A 21,120-nucleotide genomic window follows, 5' to 3' on the forward strand; every position below is an offset into this window, starting at 1 on the left:
AATTCTCTCTTGATCATAGAGAATTCTTCTTGTACCCAAACCACATTACTAAGAGCTAATTTTTCCACAATAAACTGGCCATGAGTGATAGCTGTTAATGACACTGCATTGTAGTCCCATATCTTGCCTAAGTAATTTCCTGAAGTGTAATAAACAAAACTTGGGTACATAAGACCAGTGATGCCACCCATTATCTAATCTCAAGAACTAATTACTGCTTAGGGAACAGTTTACCATCTTAAAAATTTCATATTAAACCACATAATGCCATAATGTTATAAAGGCATACAGATTTAAAAAAGAAAAGGAAATGAAGCAAGGGAAAGGAATGGGGAGAGAGGAAGAAAGCGAGGGACAGAACAATTGAGTTATGCAGGGAAGAGTCAGAGAAGGAAAAGAAAATCCCGGAGTGATATATTTTATTCAGGATTTGTTTTTAATTAATGTTAAAATGTAGTATTCCCCCCATTACACATGTTGAAATGTAGTTATGATCTATAGAATGAGTTGTAATAAGTAAATAAACATCTTGAAGTAAAAAGCCACCCTAACTATGGCTTAAAATGTCCTGGACAGCCATTTGAAGTACTTTACCATCAGAAACACCATATGACAAACACTCAAACACCACCCTCTGTTACATCAACTGATTTCAAAAAACAACAATTTACATGTACAGTCTTTCAATCTAAATACAAAATTAAAGCTATAAAGGACCTGAAAGAAAACATAGAGGAATATCTTCACAACTATATGAATAGGCAAAGATTTTGATAGATACAAAAAGCACTAACTATAACATAAACAAATAATTGGAATTCATCAAAATTAGAAACACTTGTTCTTCAAAGGCATAACTTTTTTAAAAATGAAAAGGTAAACTATAATCTGAGAGAACATTGATTTTGTATGTACAACATATAGAGAACTTACAAGATGACAACAACCCGATTTTAAGAAACGGGTGGGGAGGGAGTGTAAGAGAGCAACCAAAGGACTTATATGCATGCATATAAGTATAACCCATGGACACAGACAGTAGGGAGGTGAGTGCATGTGCTGGGGGGTGGGAACGGCAGGGGATAGGTTAATGGGGGAAAAAGGAAACTTATGTAACACTTTCAACAATCAAGATTTTTTAAAAATTGGGTAAAAAATTTTAAGAAAATAGATAATAAGCATATAAAAATATTTTTAACATCATCATTAGTCTTCAGTGACATACAAATACAAATCACAATTAGAGGCTATTCCATACATATTAGATACTAAAATTAAAAAGATTAACAATGCCACAAGATTACAAGAATATAGAAAAAGTGGAGTCCTCATACACCATTAGTATGTAAAATGGTACAAGCCATTCTGAAAGACAATATATATCTACTTTATGATTCAGAAATTACACTCCTAGGTATAAACCCAAGAGAAATGAAAATATAAATCGACAAAAATACATAAAAAATGTTTGAGGCAGCTCTATTTATAATAGCCAAAAACTAGAAAAAAATTTCAATGTCCAGCAAAACCAGAACTGACACACAAATTTTTTTATATTCTGACAATTAATTACTATTCAGCAATGAATATCAATTTACTAGGGATACAGACAATAGCAGGGCACTTGCAAAACTCTTTTCCATGGTCACACAAATACTGATGTGAGAGTTGGGATAAGAAACTCAATCTTTTGTCTCCTGTTACAGTGCTTAGCTTTTACTGTGCTGAAAAGACCAGTCAAAGAACATTGCATTTAAAATAAAACTGAGTACAATAATTTTCTGAGTCTAAATTATATGAGTAAATCATCTCAGGTAACTAAAAAGAAGGATCAAATAATAGAACCAACATCTATAACCTGAATAAATATCATGCAATTTGTAAAAATTTTTTAAGATTTCCAGTCCTTCAACTGAAATTGGAGCATACTCAAGGACATGCATTTTTTCTTAGATATTAATCTATGACATTACTCTATGATACACTGAGTGCTATGTTTCTAGAAAGCTAATTCAGAAAGAAAGAAAAAATGGCGGCGGAATAAACAGACGGGTCCCGAGCCTTGTCCCGGAGCAGAAAGAAAGAACAGCTGAGGGTCGCTCGGGGAGTATTTGTTGGCCGAGTTAAGGGATAGCTAAACTCCAGGAGAAGGCAGGGGACTGCTGGATGGGGTTCCCCTGACTGGGCAGCCCCCACTGCAGCTGGGTTCCCTCTCAGAGCAACCGGCTAGGATGCAGAGACCGCACCATCTTGAAGGGGAAAGTGGATCTTATTGGAAGCTTGAAAAGTTACAACTGAGGCAACCACAGAACAGCTGCACCAAAAAAATTAAGATACCTAGGAATAAACTTAACTAAGGAGGTAAAAGACCTGTACTCGGAAAACTACAGGACACTGAAAAAAAGAGATAGAGGAAGACAAACAGATGGAAGAACATACCATGTTCATGGATTGGTAGAATCAACATCATTAAAATGTCCATACTACCCAAAGCAATCTATAGATTCAATGAATTCCCATTAAAATACCAATGGCATATTTCACAGACCTAGAAAGAACTCTCCAAAAATTCATCTGGAATAAAAAAAGACCTCAAATAGCTGCAGCAATCCTGAGAAACAAGAACAAAGTAGATGGGATCTCAATACCAGATATCAAGCTGTATTACAAAGCTACTGTTCTCAAAACTGGCTGATACTGGCACAAGAACAGACATATAGATGAATGGAATAGAACAGAGAACCCAGAAATTGACCCTAACCACTATGCTCAATTAATATTTGACAAAGGAGGCAAGAACATACAGTGGAGTCAAGACAGTCTCTTCAATAAATGGTGTTGGGAAAATTGGACAGATACATGCAAAAAAAATGAAACTAGACCACCAACTTATACCATTTAAACTTAAAATGGATAAAGGACTTAAACATAAGACGGGAAACCATAAAAATACTAGAGGAATCCACAGGCAGCAAAATCTCAGACATATGCTGAAACAATTTCTTTACTGATACAGCTCTTAGGGCAATGGACACTAAAGAGAAAATAAACAAATGGGACTACATCAAAATAAAAAGCTTCTGCACAACAAAAGAAACCATCAACAAAGCAACAAGAAAGCCCACTGAATGGTAGAACATATTTGCCAATGTTATCACCGATAAAGGTTTAATCTCCAACATTTACAGGGAACTCATACAACTTAACAAAAGGAAGATCAACAACCCAATCAAAAAATGGGCAATGGACCTTAATAGATACTTTTCGAAAGAAGACAAAGGAATGCCAAGAGACATATGAAAACATGCTCAAAGTCACTAATCATCCAAGAAATGAAAATCAAAACAACAATGCTGTACCACCTCACACTTGTCAGAATGGCTATCATCAACAAATCAACAAATGACAAGTGCTGGCGAGGATGCAGAGAAAAAGGAACCCTTGTGCACTGCTGGTGGGAATGCAGACTGGTGCAGAAACTGTGGAGAACAATATGGAGTTTCCTCAAAAAAACTAAAAATAGAACTCCCATTTGACCCAGTAATCCCACTTCTAGAAATATATCCCAAGAAACTAGAAACACCAATCAGAAAGGATATATGCACCCCTATGTTCATAGCAGCACAATTCACCATAGCTAAGATTTGGAAACAGCCTAAATGCCCATCAGTAGATTAGTAGATTAGAAAACTATGATACATCTACACAATGGAATACTACGCTGCTATAAAAAAGAAGGAATTCTTACCTTTTGCAGCAGCATGGATGGAACTGGAGAACATTATGCTAAGTGAAATAAGCCAGGCAATGAAAGAAAAATACCTCATGATCTCACTCATTTATGGAAAATAAAGAACATTATAACCTGATGAACAAAAAGATAGATACAGAGGCAGTAAAGCATCGAACATACTGTCAAATTACAGCGGGAAGGCTGGGGGAAAGAGATCAACTGAAGGACTTGTATGCATGCATATAAGCACAACTAACGGACACAAGACACTGGGGGGAGTGGGATGAGGGCATGCGGCAGGGGCTAGGGAAGGCTGGGGAAAAGTCATGGGGGGGGGGAGAGGAGATATATGTACTACTATGTGTCATACTTTAAAAAATAAAAAAATTAAAAAAGAATCTGTACTGACTGAACAAAAAAAAAAAAAAGAAGAAGAAGAAAAGAAATGCCACAAACGCTCTAAAAAATTTAAGCTGTCATTGAAACCACAGCCCATGCAAGTAGGCCAGGACCAGCATGCTAAATGTAACTGCCTGCAAAAAATAAAAGATGTAAATAGAACCAATGTCTCCTAACAAAACAAATAAAATGTCCATGGTACAAAAAAAATCATCCATCATCCCAAAAGCCAAGAAATCTCAAACTGAGTGAGAAACACCAGTCAACTGACATCCATACTGAGGTAGATTAGATGTTGGAATTATCTGACAAGAATTTCAAAGCAGCCATAAAAATGCTTCCACAATCAATTTCTCTTGAAATAAATGCAAACACAGATTGTTTAAGCAATAGGAACAGAAGTTATAAAAAAGAAACAGCCCTGGCCTGTGTGACTCAGTTGGACTAGCATTGTCCTGTGCACCAAAAAGTTGCTGGTTCAATTCTAAATCAGGAAACATGGCAGGGTGATAGGCTCGATCCTGGGGGTGTGCAGGAGGCAGCCAATGGATGTTTCTTTCTCTCCCTCTCCTTCTCACTCTCCCTCCCTCTTCTTTTAAAATCAATAAAACATATTGTTAAAAAAAAAAAAAGAAAAAAAAACATGTGGAAAATATAAAACTTTAAGGTAAAAAAAACCTCAGTAAATGAACTGGTAAAGTGAAGATAACAGAAGACAGAACTTTTGAACTTGAGGACAAATCAAGATAATTTACCCAATTTAAACAACAAACAGAAACTAGACTGGGCAGAAAATTAAACAACCTCAGGAACCTGTGGGATAATAGCAAAAGATGCAACATTTGTACCATCATGGTCCCAGAAGAAGAGGCGAAAAGAGGGATGCTGAAAGACCATTTAAAGAAATAATGGCTAAAAACTTCCCAAATTTGGTAGAAGACACAAACATACAAATTCAAAAACCTGAGATAATCTTACATAGGGTAAACCCAAAAATCCAAGCTAAAACATATAAAAGTTAATCAGAAAAATTAAAGCCAAAGAAAAGTCTTGACAGCAGCCAGAGAGAAGTGACACACCTATAGTAGAACACCAATTAAAGGACAGATTTTACTCTGAAACTATGGAGTGCAGATGAAAGTGGCACAATATTTTTCAAGTGTTAAAAGAATTGTCGCCCTAACCGGTTTGGCTCAGTGGATAGAGCGTCAGCCTGCGGACTGAAAGGTCCCAGGTTCGATTCTGGTCAAGAGCATGTACCTTGGTTGTGGGCACATCCCCAGTAGGAGGTGTGCAGGAGGCAGCTGATTGATGTTTCTCCCTCGTCGATGTTTCTAACTCTCTATCCCTCTCCCTTCCTCTCTGTAAAAATCAATAAAATATTTTTTTAAAAAATAGAATAATTTAAAGTGATGCATATGACTCTTTCAAGTTCAGAGACTGACTGTCATGCAACTGTCAGTTTTAATTAACTGGAAGGAAATGGGTGCAACACTCTATTTCAAATTTCCAGTTCTAATCCTAAAGATTTCTCACTTCTTACTGTTTATAACTTTGTTTTATATAGTTTATATTTTTATACTTTGTTTTCAGCAAATTATTGCTATGTTAATCAATTATAGATTGTGCTTCACTCACAGGATTTACTAGATTATAATCTAATTTAAAGCTTTTGAACAATCCTTTTTGGTGAAAAAATAAAACTTTCAAGTTGTCATCAAGTAAAATGGTTTATATACCTGGCAGAATATAAAATTTACTTTATATATATAATCTGAAAATATAATTCATACTTCCATCACAAGACCATTTATTGTCACTAGATAATGCATGACAATGTTACCCTTTTTCCATAGTAACTCTACCAATTTTTCTTTTAAAATTTAAAGAAATCATCAAAACACAAGGAATCAACATTTAGCCATTATTAGAGTATTCTCCACTTTCATGAAAACATTATGTTCTTGTAAAAACAGGTTTATCCGTGAATAGGTATAACAGTGGGCCTGAGATATAAAAATGGGAAATAAAGCTTAATTACAGCTTTAAAATATTAAAAGCTAAAACGTAGAATTACTTGAGCCTCACAAAGGTAGCGATTTTAAATGAAGTGAACAAAACAGCCACGCAGCAGCTTCTCCTTTGTTCACCTGCAGAAGACAACCAGCCCAGGCCGCCGGGCTGGGGGATAATCACGCTTCTTGGTGGATTGCCACGGGGTGCAGATGGCTGTTACTAACTACACCAATCAATCCCTGCCAAAGCACTCTGGGATGGCTGCACATCTTCAAGTTATCCCTCCAAAGGGCTTTACATGGGTACAGGGATGTATTTCAAGTTGAATCTCAAGCAGGTAAGTTAGTGATTAGGAGTATGATGTAAATAAACACTGCACTTTGATTCTATTCCGTTCTCCAGGGAAAAAGACCATCTACAAGAATACTTCTAACATGGCTACAAAACTATCTATTCGATTCTCATAGGTCTTCCCAATGTTCAAAATTCAAATAGAAAGAGTTCTCTAAAGATGAGATTTTAAAAAATATATATTTGTATTTATTTCAGAGAGGAAGAGAGAGGGAGAGATAGAAACAACAATGAAAGAAAATCACTGATTGGCTGCCTCCTGCATGACCACTACTGGGGATGGAGTCCGCATGTGCCCTTGACCGGAATGGAACCTGGGGTCCTTCAGCCTGCAGGCCAACGCTCTATCCACTGAGCCAAACCGGCTAGGACTAAAAAATGAGATATTTTAATGCAACATTTTCACTTTAGAATTTTTTTCTTTATTACATCTGCCTTAAACAAATACAGAACAACATTTTCACTTTAGAATTTTTTTCTTTATTACATCTGCCTTAAACAAATACAAACAAATACAGAACAATAATACAACCTATTTGGATGCAAGAGCCAATGCCATGTAGGTCCAACTTGAGAATTTAGCTTCCAGAAATAGTGGAAATATAAGCTTTTATCCACATCATGGTCAAATGTATGGGAGTGATTATCCAGTGTAATAGCAAAAAAAAAAAAAAAAAAAGACAAAAATTTAAATGCAGACTTTTAAACATTTCTCACCACAAAGATTTAACACCTAAAACAGATGAGTTGCTAAGCATATTGACAATATGACATTTCAAAGCCTTTATTTTGAAGCCACAAGCCCAACATATAATCCTAAGTAGGAATAATTAACAAAATGCCACAATACAGAACATAAAATGATTGTCAGGGACTATAATTTTTCTACTATTCATACTGAGAAATAATTGCTATCTCTACATTTCTTTTATAAACAAGTTCACAGTCAGTCTGCTTCATTACCTGGCTTAGCCTGCTTAGCACATTTGTTCCATTCAAATCTCAGGCATGCCATATTTTTAGAGTCCAAGGATTATTCAGGATTTGATCAGCTTTGTCATTAAAATTATTAGAGTAAAAATCTTTGTTGCTAAGTATGCAAAGTAGTCTTGCCCGTCTGGCATTCATCTGAGAAGTTTTTAGTAATTGAATACTTGTTTTAATACTCTATAAATTAATTTTAAATAATCCCAAAGTTCTTTTTCACCAAAAATGGTCTTCTGCAGTAGTATTGCAGACAATTCCAATTATCACCTTAGAAAATATTTCATTACATTTGCAAGTTACAAAAAAAAGAAGTTTTTATGTGTATGATATATTTTTATCCTGTTTTTGTACAGAGAATTTTAATTTGTATTTTTAAATTAATGTCTACTCGATTTCCCTACTTAGATAATGAAATTCTGTTTCTATTAGTGTACTATTAATTGAAATAAAGGCTGCATAATTCTCTGTACATATATTAATATTTTTAACTCATTTTCCTTCATCTTAATGTTAGAATGTCATTTTTCTTAAATAAAACTGTCAGAGCCAGCAGTTACACACTCAAAGGCAGACATGCAGCTGGTATAAGTAAAAAAAATGCAGATACAGACTCTTTCTAGGTTCTGGGAACTGAGTGACTGAAAATAATCAGCTGGGAAAATATTCAGGGTCAATTTGGTCTACCAAATTCCTACCAAAAAACATCTTATTCATCTGAAAATTCCATGTCTTAGATTTATCCCTTTTGCTAATGGGATTCAGTTTAACATACAGAATGTAAAAGGCAAAGGGGTTCATTAAAATGAGAACAAAGTCTAGACTCCGCTTTTAGGAGTTTATTGACCAATAAGAACAGAAGAAAGGGAGAACAGAAAGTACCTTTATCCCTAAAGAGCAAAAGAAGATGAGACTTGTAGCTTTTTCCTTTTAGTCTTAGCATCTACCCTTGTTCCTCCCTACCCCCACACACTTTGGCCATTAAGAACCCGGGGTCTCTATTGAGTGGGTCTGGCTCCCTTACCCATGGCTAACTGGAAAGGAGACGTGTCTGTGAGTTAAAGTGGGTTAGGGCCTGGCTCCTGGGGACCTCTCTCCACTCTACTGTTGGAGGGGTGTCAGCTTCATGAGGAACAGGTCTGTAAGGAGGGACATTTGTCCTTTCCTCAAGGAGTATATGGTGGAGTCATTTTGTTGGGCTAGTGAAGATATTTCTAGAGCCTGACACTGACAAAAGGCTGCTGAGTGGTACTGCAGACAATTCCATGGGCTTTATTAGAACCCTCTTCCATAGCTCCATAAGGAAACTAAATAATGGAAGGCACTGCAGCATGAGCCTTCTGTGCTGTGTAGTGGTTAAGAGAGCAGGCTGTGGAATCAAACTACTGGGCTTTAAATATGGCTGTGTGATTTTCATCAACTCAGCCTCTTTGAGTCAGCTTCCTTAGTTGCAAAATGAAGAGGAAAAACAGTAGCTACTATACAGAGTGGTTCTAAATATAAATGAGATTTTTATAAAATGCTTAGCACAATGCCTAAGGCACAATAAGTGCTTACTGAATATTAACTATTCTTCCTACTCAAGATCCCTCAAGCCTCACGGGAGTGGGGAATCCATCACCTCTTATTCCCATCTACCGAAAACACCTTATCTTTCCTTTTAAGCAAATCATTACCCTGCTCAGATACTCATTCAAGTATTTACTGAATATCTATTAAGTGACAGGTATTGTCTTAGACATTGGCTGGAAGGTGAGAGAAGCAAAGCCCTTCTTCTTAAGGAGAGAAAACAGTGAAAGGAAGTTTGTAAATTACAAAAAAAAAAGATACAAAACACAAACAATACCGAGACTGAGAATAAATGTGGAGGGAATAATTTAAATAGATTGGCCTTTAAGCTGAGAAGAAACAGAATAATCCAGACAGAAGGTTTAGCTGGAACAAATGCTCTGAGACATTGGAAGAGTGTTGGTATATTCAAGAAACAGAGTCCACATTGATCCCTTGAGCTCTAGACTTGGATATATGATTATATGTTTGACATCTCTATTTGTGTCTAATAGTATCTATGTCTGTCTAAAATTAACTATGTTCACAATAGAACTCTGTTCCTGCCTCAACCAAAAATGTGTCCCTCTCACAGTGTACTCCATTTCCGCAAGTGTAACTACCATCCATCCAGTTTCTCAAACCAAAAATCTTAAGTCATTCTTGAGTCTTTTCTCTATCTCATTGCCCACATATAAGCCATCAGAAAATGTTGGAACTACTTCCAAAAGACAACTCATCTACTTTCTCTCCATCTCTCATCCCACCACTCAAACCAAGCAGACATTATTTAACCCCTAGACCACTATAACAGTCATTGGAGAGTTCTTGCTTCTATCCTCACCTCATATATATTATGAATGCACCAGGAGAGAATTGTAAGTGATCTTCTTTAAAAGATCTGTAATTAAGACCCTTGCATTCCTTTGATTAAAACCCTCCAATAGTGTCACATAGGTTTTGGAATAAAATGCAAACCCTATTCTATAGTATACTAGGGCATAATCTGGTTCCTACAGATCTCTTTCCTTATCTTGCTCCACACTCCCCTAGGAATTTTTCATTCTTAATACAGACTAAGGCTTCAGTTATTGTTGATGTTGAACTTCTGTACATTTGTACTACAAAGTCACTCTACCTAGAATTTGTTTATCTCTGTAATTTCTTGCATAGGTGCCAATTTTCATGCTCCAGATCTTTGACTCAAATTGTATCTCCTCAGAAAAGATACAATTTTATCTGACCATCCTAACTAAAATGGAATTCAAAATGTAGTACTATATTTCTATATTATGTCATTATCACTTGTGGGGCCAAATATCGTATGTCTAAATATGTAAAAGTTATATATCAAGTCAACAAACTATTAAATATAACATGTTCCATCACATCACTTGAACAAAAATGTACCTTCCTAACAACCTGGGAAGTCCATTATTCATTTCCCAAGAGGTTTGCACTTGAACATGGCAATATAGGAAAAGTCTGCTCTAGGACTCACACTCCAAGCCTGACCTCTTTCCTTCCCACTCTTGATTCCATTTTATTCTTCAAAAGCCTAGCAGGTATGTTCCTGTAGATATCCCATCTTGCACATCCAAACTGCATCCACATGTCCCACCAACAGCCACCTATTAGCTACCCTTCAGATGGTATACCCTTGAGAGGACAAGTAAGAGATCTGGGCAGGCAATGGAAGTGGACTTAGGGTTGCTTAGACAGAGAATCTGAACCCCTGGAGACCTTGAAGGGGATGCTAAACTACACATGGGCACACATTCTGGCTGCTACAAACTACATGTAGGCACAGTGCCTAAGTGGAGCCACCGGGAAGCTGCATAAACTCCTGGGCCCAAGGACATCATCACTTCCCTTGTTTCCTTTATAGAAATACTAGAGGCCCGGTGCACGAAATTCGTGCACGGAGGGGGGTTCTCCCTCAGCCCAGCCTGTACCCTCTCCAATATGAGACCCCTTGAGGGATGTCCGACTGCCCGTTTAGGCCCGATCCCAGTGGAGAGTTCTTGCTTCTATCCTCACCTCATATATATTATGAATGCACCAGGAGAGAATTGTAAGTGATCTTCTTTAAAAGATCTGTAATTAAGACCCTTGCATTCCTTGGCCTCCTCTGTTACCCAGTGGGATCGGGCCTAAACGGGCAGTCGGACATCCCTCTCACAATCCAGGACTGTTGGCTCCCAACTGCTTGCCTGCCTGCCTTCCTGATTGGCCCTAACCGCTTCTGCCTGCCAGCCTGATCACCCCCTAACCACTCCGCTGCCAGCCTGATTGATGCCTAACAGCTCCCCTGCCAGCCTATTTGCCCCCAACTTCCCTCCTCTGCCAGCCTGGTCACTCCTAACTGCCCTCTCCTGGAGGGTTGATCACCTCCAACTGCCCTTTCTTGCAGGCCTGGTCCCTCTCAACTGCCCTCCCTTGCAGGGCTGATCCCTCACAACTGCCCTCCCTTGCAAGCCGGGTGCCTCCCAACTGCCCTCTCCTGCTGGCCATCTTGTGGTGGCCATCTTGTGTCCACATGGGGGCAGGATCTTTGACCACAAGGGGGCAGCTATATTGTGTGTTGCAGTGATGATCAATCTGCATATTATTCTTTTATTAGATAGGATAGAGGCCTGGTACAGGGGTGGGGGCCAGCTGATTTGCCCTGAAGGGCGTCCCAGATCAGGTGGGGTTTCCCTTGGGGTGTGGGGCGGCCTGAGTGAGGGGCCTGTGGTGGTTTGCAGGCCGGCCACACCCTCTGGTAATCCAAGCGGAGGCCCTGGTATCTGGAATTTATTTTCCTTCTACAATTGAAACTTTGTAGCCTGGAGCGGAGCCAAGCCAAGCCTGGGGCTCCCTCCGAGGCCGCAGCCATTGTGTTGGGGTTATAACTGAAACTATGTTGCCTTAAGCAGGTGAGCCCGGCCAGAGTGTGCGGAAAGCTTTGCTTCCCCTGTTGCTGGCGGCAACCCTGGCCTGCTCTCTCAAGCTCCATTCTGCCGCCATTTGTTTGAATTTGTTTACCTTCTATAATTGAAACTTTGTAGCTTGAGTGGAGGCTTAGGCCTGGAAATGGCAGGCGGAAAGCTTGGCCTCCTCTGTTACCTAGGAAACCTTGTTCTCTGTGGCTGTAGCCATCTTGGTTTGGGTTAATTTGCATACTCTCTCTGATTGGATGGTGGGCGTGGCTTGTGGGTGTGTCAGAGGTATGGTCAATTTGCATATTTGTCTATTATTAGATTAGATTAACTTATAATCATCTTTAATTTATTTACCTTCCTATATCTCCTCCCTCTAAAAGGTAAGCTGTACACTTCTAGGGGCTTTGTCTGCATTGTAATGTCTGACACATATATACTTGGTATTAAATAAATAATTGTTGGATTATATTTCTTACAGCGACATAACAAAAAGACAACATTTAGAAAAAATGCACATATTTTACAAGGTCATGTTTCACAAATACCTACCAAATCAAAGGAAACTAATCATTTGCATTTCAATCAATCTTATTTGTATTAGACTTATAGTTTAGTAAACATTACCTACTTTACAAGATGAGATATATAGTATTTATCCTAAAACCTTGGTAATTTGATAATATATCAAGAGAAATACTGACAATCTTTAATTATAAACTAAAAACTAGTAGGTAAGGAGAAATTGGCCAATAAGAAAGTTTACTTTTAGGTGAATATTCTAATATACACTCTATTCAGCATATTAAAAATATCTAATTTTTAGCACATCACAACTTAGTAAATGATAGAATACTAAAAATAAAAAATAAATTCCAGTTGTGAGTTAAAATTTCTTAAATTACTTGACAATTATCTATACATATAAAAGGCTAAGTGTCCATCCATCTGACCTGTAGCTACAATGCGCACTGACCACTAGGGGGCAGATGCTCAATACAGGAGCTGCCATGATGCACACTGGCCATCTATATATACAAGTGTAATATGCAAATCGACCAGACAGTAGAACGACCGGTCAGCAGAATGACCAGTTGGCTATGACGTGCACTGACAACCAGGGGGCAGATGGTCAACACAGGAGCTGCCCCAGCCCGCAGGCCCCAATCACCCGATGGGGAAAGGGGAACCAGGGGTGGGTGGTGGCAGATGTGGGCGGTGCCAGGGCCCCAATTGCCCTGCAGGTTGTCCCACACACAGAGGGCGACTGGTGGTGGCGAGGGGTGGGACCAGCGAGCGGGGTAGAATGGCCAACCTCTCGGTCCCTCCCCCCAGCCAGCAGGCTGGCAGGCTCCAATCACCCAATGGGGAACCGGGACCTGGGGGGTGGGTGGTAGCATAAGTGGGTGGTACTGGAGATCCGATTGCCCCATCAGTCGCCCCACACACAGAGGGCAACCAGCGGCAGTGGTGGGGGGAGGGGGAGAAGGGCCAGCTGCTGGAAGCTGGGAAGATCAGCCCTGACCGCAGGCCAGGCCTAGGGACCCTACCTGTGTACAAATATCGTGCTCTAGGCCCCTAGTTTAAAAATAAACGGCACCACGCACTTGGCGCTGACAAACCAACACTTGGCTTTCCCCAAATGGGACACAGGCCCTGCCACCACCCCAGAGCAACACCCCACCAAATAACAGCCTACACTGCCAACACCCCATGGCGCAAAACGTGGCCCACAGCCCAGCCCAGCCTGGAAACAGTGGGTGTGGGCACCAGGTAATCATGTCAAGTAGCAACGCAATGCCTGGCTTCCTCTCCCTAGTGACTAGCCTCCTTGGAATTTCTTCAGCCCGGAACAAATAGCCAGGTGCAATCATTTTACAGTTTAACTAAATGTTTGTGAAGCATTTTCCCGTGCCTCATCTCATTTGATCCTCACAGAAGTCCTGTAGTAGGTAGCCAGGAGACTCGGTACAATCCTATTTTCTTTTCATAAGCAAGATGCGAATAGCAATATTAAAATATTTCTTCTAATTAATTTCCTTTCAATGTGTATGAATCTGTGCACTGGGACACTAGTTTAAATATATGTAAGTATATACTAGGAATTTTGTATCAAACTGTATCTCCTCAGATAAATTGTATCTGACTATAAATTCCTTGTTTTCAAGATTAAAGAAAGATCTAGGAAGATTCCACAGCCGAGTCTAACATTACAGCCCCTGACATCACTCTTAACACATTAAGGCCCTGTCAGACACTGGTGATTGACACTATACCTTCCGTCCAGAAGACAAAACAAGCTGGGCGCTTAACATGTTAAGCAAGTCAAAGACAACTTAAAAGGCCTATAGTTAGTCAAAATTTAAATTTTACACTGTTCCTGCAAACCTGCTAAAAAAAAATCTAAGTTTATTAATAAAAATCATAATAGGATAGCACTGAGTGCAGCAAAAGTAAGTCGTTTATCTCTAAATCTAATCATGAGGTAGGTGTGAAATATTTTGGCACTTGTGATAACAGATGAGTAAAGTAACTATACTAGAATTTTTCTGCTTACAATGTGAAGCAAAACACTTAACAAAATTTGAATTTAAGGGGAATAAAGGTAAAATGGTTCCTTAATTCCTGGTTACCAGTATAGCAAGAACATGATGGTTTTTATGATTTGAGAGTAATAAAAACTTCATTTCACTCAGTAGTGAATCAAATAATCATTTTAACACATTCTGGTAATAAATCAAGAAAGGAAGAAAATGTCAAAACTCTTGAGGCAATTAATTCACCACAGTTATACAAGTAAGATAAACAAACAAAAGGAGTTAGTTCATCAGTAAGAAAGCTTTTTGCTGGCAAAGTGGCTGAAAGCCAAGATTTCTCAGAGTGCTCACGAAAGTGAGAATGCAATTTTTACTTTGAACTCCTGGTTACATAAACATAAAGTCAAAAAGAGGAGTGAGGAAACAAATTATAAGCCAAAAACTCACAAAGGGATATAATAGCTGGACAAAACATAAATATTCTCACATATCAAATTCTCTACCCAGGAAAGATTTCCAGCATGCTAAATTTAGTGACACAAAAGTCCTCCAAGTTATTAAGAAGAAAACTATAATCTAAAGAACGTTATAAAACTACCGATTACTTCCTCCCCTGATCTCAACAATTAATAATTCGATGGACTATCTCTCTTTTTATTATGTAAGAGTAAAAGAATGTTGGCTCATTTCTCTTTTAAGTTGGTCTATGGAATATTTATACATAGAAATTTTTATCTTATTTCTACAATTGTGGTAGAGAACAAATATTGAACTAAATTTATGCTATATTACATATGGCCATCAATTAGTATTACTTATTTTTTAAAGCACAATTTCAAAGTAAACTTATTCCACAAATACTGATCTTGCTCAAAGCAAGTTTGGAAATCCATTTTAAAAAATGGTTTGAGAAATTAAGATAATTTCCAATGTCAGCCTACATAAGTAGATTTATTTTTCATAAAGTCAATTATTTATAATGAAATCTGGTACATGTGGTAAGTGGTCAAACTAGGTAAAAAATTATTTGACTGCACAGAAATAATAGCCATTTTATGTTACTTGAAAAGTTACTTTGCAGCCAATTCCAAAAGAAATAAATTTTTAAATATTTTTAGGAAATTGCTGCATTGTTAGAATTTTTTCCTCCAGGATTATCTTGATGATAACAAGCTATGTCATTATCTATCATAAATATATTTTAGATTAGTTTCAGGTATACAATGATGATTAGATGTTCATATACCTTATGAAGTGATCAGCCTGACATATCAAGTACCCACCTGGTATTATACACACTTACTAAAACTCAGGCCTTAAACAGAGAGAAAAAGGACACCTAGAAAAGGGCTCTCTCTCATATTTTTTCTGATATATCTCCTCTGGCAAAGAAAACAAACAAAAGACACAAATGGAACTACATTAAACTAAAAAGTTTCTGCACAGCAAGAAAACCATCAACAAAATGAAAAGAAAACCCACTGAATGGGAGAACATATGATACATCTGATAAGGGGTTAAATCCAAAATTGATAAAGAACTCATACAACTCAATATCATAATAACAATCCAATTAAAAATGGACAAATGGATCTAAAATAGACATACAGATGGCCAACAGACATATGAAAAGATGCTCAACATCAATAATCATCAGAGAAATGCAAATTTAAAACCACAATGAGATATCATCTCACATCTGTCAGAATGACTATTATCAATAAATCAACAAACAACAAGTGTTATTGAGGATGTGGAGAAAAGGGAACCCTTATGCACTGCTGGTGGGAATGCAGATTGGTACAACCACTATGGAAAGCAGTATGGAGTTTCATCAAAAACTAAAAAATAGAACTGCCTAATGATCCAATGACGACACTTCTGGGAATATAACACTAATTAGAAAGACTATATATACCCATATGTTTATTGTAGCTTTATTTACAATAGCCAAGATTTGGAAGCACCCCAAGTACCCATCAGTAGATGAGTGGATAAAAAAAGCTGGGGTACATTTATACAATGGAATATTACTCAGCAGTTTAAAAAGAGAGAAAGAGAGGAGAGAGAAACTTACCTTTTGCAACACCAAGAATGGATATATGCTAAGTGAAATAAGTCAGTAAGAGAAAGACAAATACCATATAATTTCACCTACCTGGGGGATCTAATGAACAAAATAAGCTGGGCATGGGGGTTTGAGGTGGGAGGGGTGGAGGTATTGAGCAAAAAAGAGAGAGAACTCATGAACATGGACATCAGTGTGGTGATTGCAAGAGTGGAGGAGGATGGGTGGAGATGGAAGAGGGCATAGAGGGAATAAATGATTATGAAAAACAACAACAAAAACAAAATAGAAACAGACTCATAGATATAGAAACAGACCGACATCTGTCAGAGGGGAGGGGTGTTGGGGAGTTGGGTAGAAAAGGTGAAGGGATTAAGCAAAACAAAACAAAACAAAAAAATCATAGCCACAGACAGCACTATAGTGATTACCAGAGGGGGAAAGAGAAACATCGATGTGAGAGAGATACAGGGATTGGTTGCCTCCCACATGCACCCGGACCTGGGCCGGGGATCAAACCTGAAACCCTTCAGTGCACAGGCCAATGCTCTAAACACTGAGCCACAGACCAGGGCAAGCCACAATTTTCTATGAATATTTTTCAGATAAAGAAGTAATAAACTTACTGACGAAGCAGCTAAAAAAAAATCAGTATTTAAAAAGATTCCTTTAAAAACAAAGATAACACTAAATTCGGAAAATGCACTTCAGACTCCATCATCGCTAAGCTAATAACAGGTTCTCAGCACTGAGGATCAGCGATTTAAGTATGCAAAGACAGTCTTTACTTCTAATGGCCCTGCTTTTGCCATTTTAAGTCTGTTAAGTGAGACTGTAGAGTTTCTTATTTTTCTTTATTTCATTATTCATCATATTCTCATAGACTTTTCTAGCATTTATCCTTATTGAATTCTTTTTCCGTTTTGGCAAAAGCAAAAGAAAAGGATAAAAAGTACTCATAATTTAAAGGAAATTAGTTAGCATTTATTTTCATCTGCCACCTCTACATTCATTTAGTTTCCTATCAAGACAAATATGTCTCTCATTGAACACACCTCTCCAATATCAAGTTCTAGGCCTCCTGCTGATCGCATTGTCATCACAAGCAACACCACCAGGTGTCAAAGAAAGCGACGTTAGGAAAGACTTTCTAGTCATCATAGTACATGAAGAAAAGTGACTGTTTTAAAAATAATAGCTTTTACTTAGAAACAAGTTAGGAAGGCAGGGGGGATTGGAAAAGGACTAAATTAGTAGTAAAGTTGCAGATTTAGTCTCAAGATAGGTAAACAACATTTTAATGGGCACATATCAAAGTTATCAGTCAACAAAGATGATGTTTCCTACCCCTGCTATGAAAAGCCACCTAAATAAGCAATTCCCCAATTCTCCATAACCATCCTCTTTTCATTTAATTGTGAACCCAGCCGAGTTGTATTGGTCTATGTGAACATTACTAGTATCTTTGATGTAATCATTATCTTCACTAACCTCATCTGCTAAGTGTTTTACCAAGCTATTCCTTGATTCAAATATATTAGCACATGATCTCTACATTCAAGCTCACAGTCACAGACACGTTCACAATGGACAAATACAATATAGAATGTGTTACATGAGCACTATGACTAAGTATCAAAAATACAGAAGAGAATGATTCATTTCTTTTGTATTTTTGCATAATCACACTTCTCATTTTTCAAAATAAATTCATATTATTTGTGTCGAGAAATAAATGTTCAAAATTCAAAAGCATTACAATGAGAGTAAAGTAAAGATAATACAGAAATCTGAAGAAGAGAGCTTGGTATATAAATGAGTGTTGCAAAGGTTTAAGATTTATAGTCAGCATAACTACATGAGCAACTGGACCCTGGAGAAGAGAAAATATACCCCCAAAATTTAGCTTGCATAACAGCACAGATGATAATGTAATGTCATGGATCAGGACAAACTCAGGAAGAGAAGTGAAAGTGTGGGGTCAAGAATGAAGATAAATATTCTTTTAATTTGGGACACCCAAATCCAGATGTTGATCCTTGGAGACAAATATAATTATTGGTCAAAACCTTATGAGACTGGTAAGAAAATGGGAGCACAAAACATTTAAAGAGGAACAGAAGTGGAGAGTCAAAATAGAAAACAGCCCGGCCGGCATGGCTCAGTGGTTGAGCATTGACCTATGAACCAGGAGGTCACAGTTCCATTCACATTCAGGGTACATGCTTGGTTTACGGGCTTGAGCCCCAGTGTAGGGTGTGCAGGAGGCAGCCAATCAATGATTCTCTTTCATCATTTGATGTTTCCATCTCTCCCTCTGCCTTCCTCTCTGAAATCAATTTAAAAAAAAAGAAAACAGAGTATGTTTTCCAACGTTAAGAACTGTGGTATACTGTTTAATACCCACACTTTTCCTACCAAAGTGTGGATGACCAACAGATTGTGGCAGATGCAGTAGAATGCAGGTTATAAAGTCCAGACCTCAAGGCCTTGAAGTTTCTGTCTTCATCAGCTTAGACACACTAAGAGCATGAAGATGTGAAGAAGCCTGGGATTAAAACCAGTCCTTTCAGCTCTCTCATTGGAGCCCACCCCTTAACTTGTCAGCTGAGTGCCAACACATGCGTGAGCCCACGCCAAATCAGCAGAGCCACAGAATCACGAGAAATCGACCCCTGTTGTAAGACGCTAAGTTTTTAGGTGGTGTATTGCACAGGAATACCTAACTGACACAGAACCAACAGAGGACTGCACCCTGAAAGAAGCCAAAAGCAAAGGAGAAGGTGGTTTCTATAAAAAAGTGGTCCGAAGTTTCTAAAAGTAGCCGAGGTTTCAAATAGGCTGAGGATTAAGAAGAGGTCATGAAGCTAGTAATAAGTCCTCTCAGACACTGGAGAGTTCATTTTTAGTAAGGTGTTCAGGGTAGAATAGCAGTCTTTTTTGGTGGGTTTCAAATGAGTAGTTGATGAGAAAAATTGACACAATACAATAGATAAATGATGCTACTTTATTAAAAAAGGAAAGACATGAGCTATTTTAAAAACTGAAGGGGAAGACTGTGAATGAAAGCTTTGGCCATTAGGAAGGAGTGGCTGAAGAAAGACTGCAGGGGGAAAAGAAAAGTATTTTCTAAAACTAGAGAAAATTGACATATCGAAGGCCCAAGGAAGGTGAAAAGAGATGGGATAAGGTTGGTACTTAACTTCATTGGAACTGCTATAACTATATACCATAGACTAAGTGACTTAAAAAACAAGTATGTATATCTCACAGTTCTGCTGATTCAACGGCCGGTATCTGGTGAGAACCCAGTTGGAGACAAGTGCCTTCTTACTCTTCCTAGAGTGGCAGAGAATGCGCCTTCCCTTTTTATAAGGACGCAAATCCCGCGATATAAGCTCCACCCTCATGACCCCATCTGAACCACATTACCTCCCAAAGGCCCCTCCTCTTAATAGTCATTTGGGCCACAAACGTGCAGTGCATAACAGTAAGTTAATCAGAGAAAATGAAAAATCTAAGAGCAGGTGAGGTGAATGAGTAAGAGCTGAAACAAGAGAGAAAGTCGGAGGGTAGAACAGGTGAAAATAATTGTTGGTAGGAGTGCACAGGAGTTTCCTCTCCAGGCTCTTAGAAGAAAAAAGCAAGATCAACTGCTAAGATCGAACAAACTGAAAACATTTTGAGCTTGAGAAAAATGGTAAAGTTTGGAAATAACTATTTAGTCTAATTTCAGGGGACATTTGTACTGCAAAGTAAAATAAAAGTAGGTAGATTACAATTTTTCCTCATTAGCTTCTGGTCTGGAATCAGGAATGCCAAGTAACAAGCATATTCTAAATCTGAAATTCCTGCTTGTGAGTCATTACCAATATTAATTATTATTTCATATTCTATGTTAACTACGTGGTATATCGTTTTGTAAGTGAATGTTTCAGATCTTTAAATGAATGTGAACTTCCAAATTGCTTTTTGGAATTAAAAAATATGAATTTCAGCCCGGCCAAGGTGGCTCAATGGTTGAGTATCAACCTATGGACCAGGACATCATGGTTCAATTCCTCATCAGGGCAATATGCCTGGGTTGTGGGCTCAATCCACAGTGTAGGGCATGGAGGGGGCAGCGGCTAGGACTGTTTAATTTATTTTTTTATTGATTTCAGAAAGGAAGCTGGCAGGCGGACATCCTCTGAGGAGTCCCGGACTGCAAGAGGGCACAGGCCAGGCTGGGGATCTTCTCCCAGTGCACGACTTTAAGGCACCAGGTCTCTAGTATTGCATATGTATGAGAGTGTGTGTGTGTGTGTGTGTGTGTGTGTGTGTGTGTGTGTGTACTAGCCTGGCCAGCATGGCTCAGTGGTTGAGCATCGACCTATGAACCAGGAAGTCATGGTTTGATTCCCAGTCAGGGTACGTACCCAGGTTGCAGGCTTGAGCCCCAGTGTGGGGTGTGTGCAGAAGACAGCTGATCTATGATTCTCTCTCATCATTGATGTTGCTATCTCTCTTTCCCTCTCCCTTTCTCTCTGAAGTCAATAGAATTATATATTTTAAAAAAGGAAC

At 38.3% G+C, this 21,120-nt stretch overlaps 1 protein-coding gene across 2 annotated transcripts in view; it reads right to left on the reverse strand.

The window, feature by feature from the left end:
- The window catches only part of FER (FER tyrosine kinase), a 302,725-nt gene that overhangs the window by 106,625 nt on the left and 174,980 nt on the right, over window positions 1–21,120 (reverse strand). The window lies entirely within an intron of this gene.

Source organism: Eptesicus fuscus, chromosome 4 (assembly GCF_027574615.1).
Source record: "Eptesicus fuscus isolate TK198812 chromosome 4, DD_ASM_mEF_20220401, whole genome shotgun sequence".
NCBI classification, from domain to species: domain Eukaryota; kingdom Metazoa; phylum Chordata; class Mammalia; order Chiroptera; family Vespertilionidae; genus Eptesicus; species Eptesicus fuscus.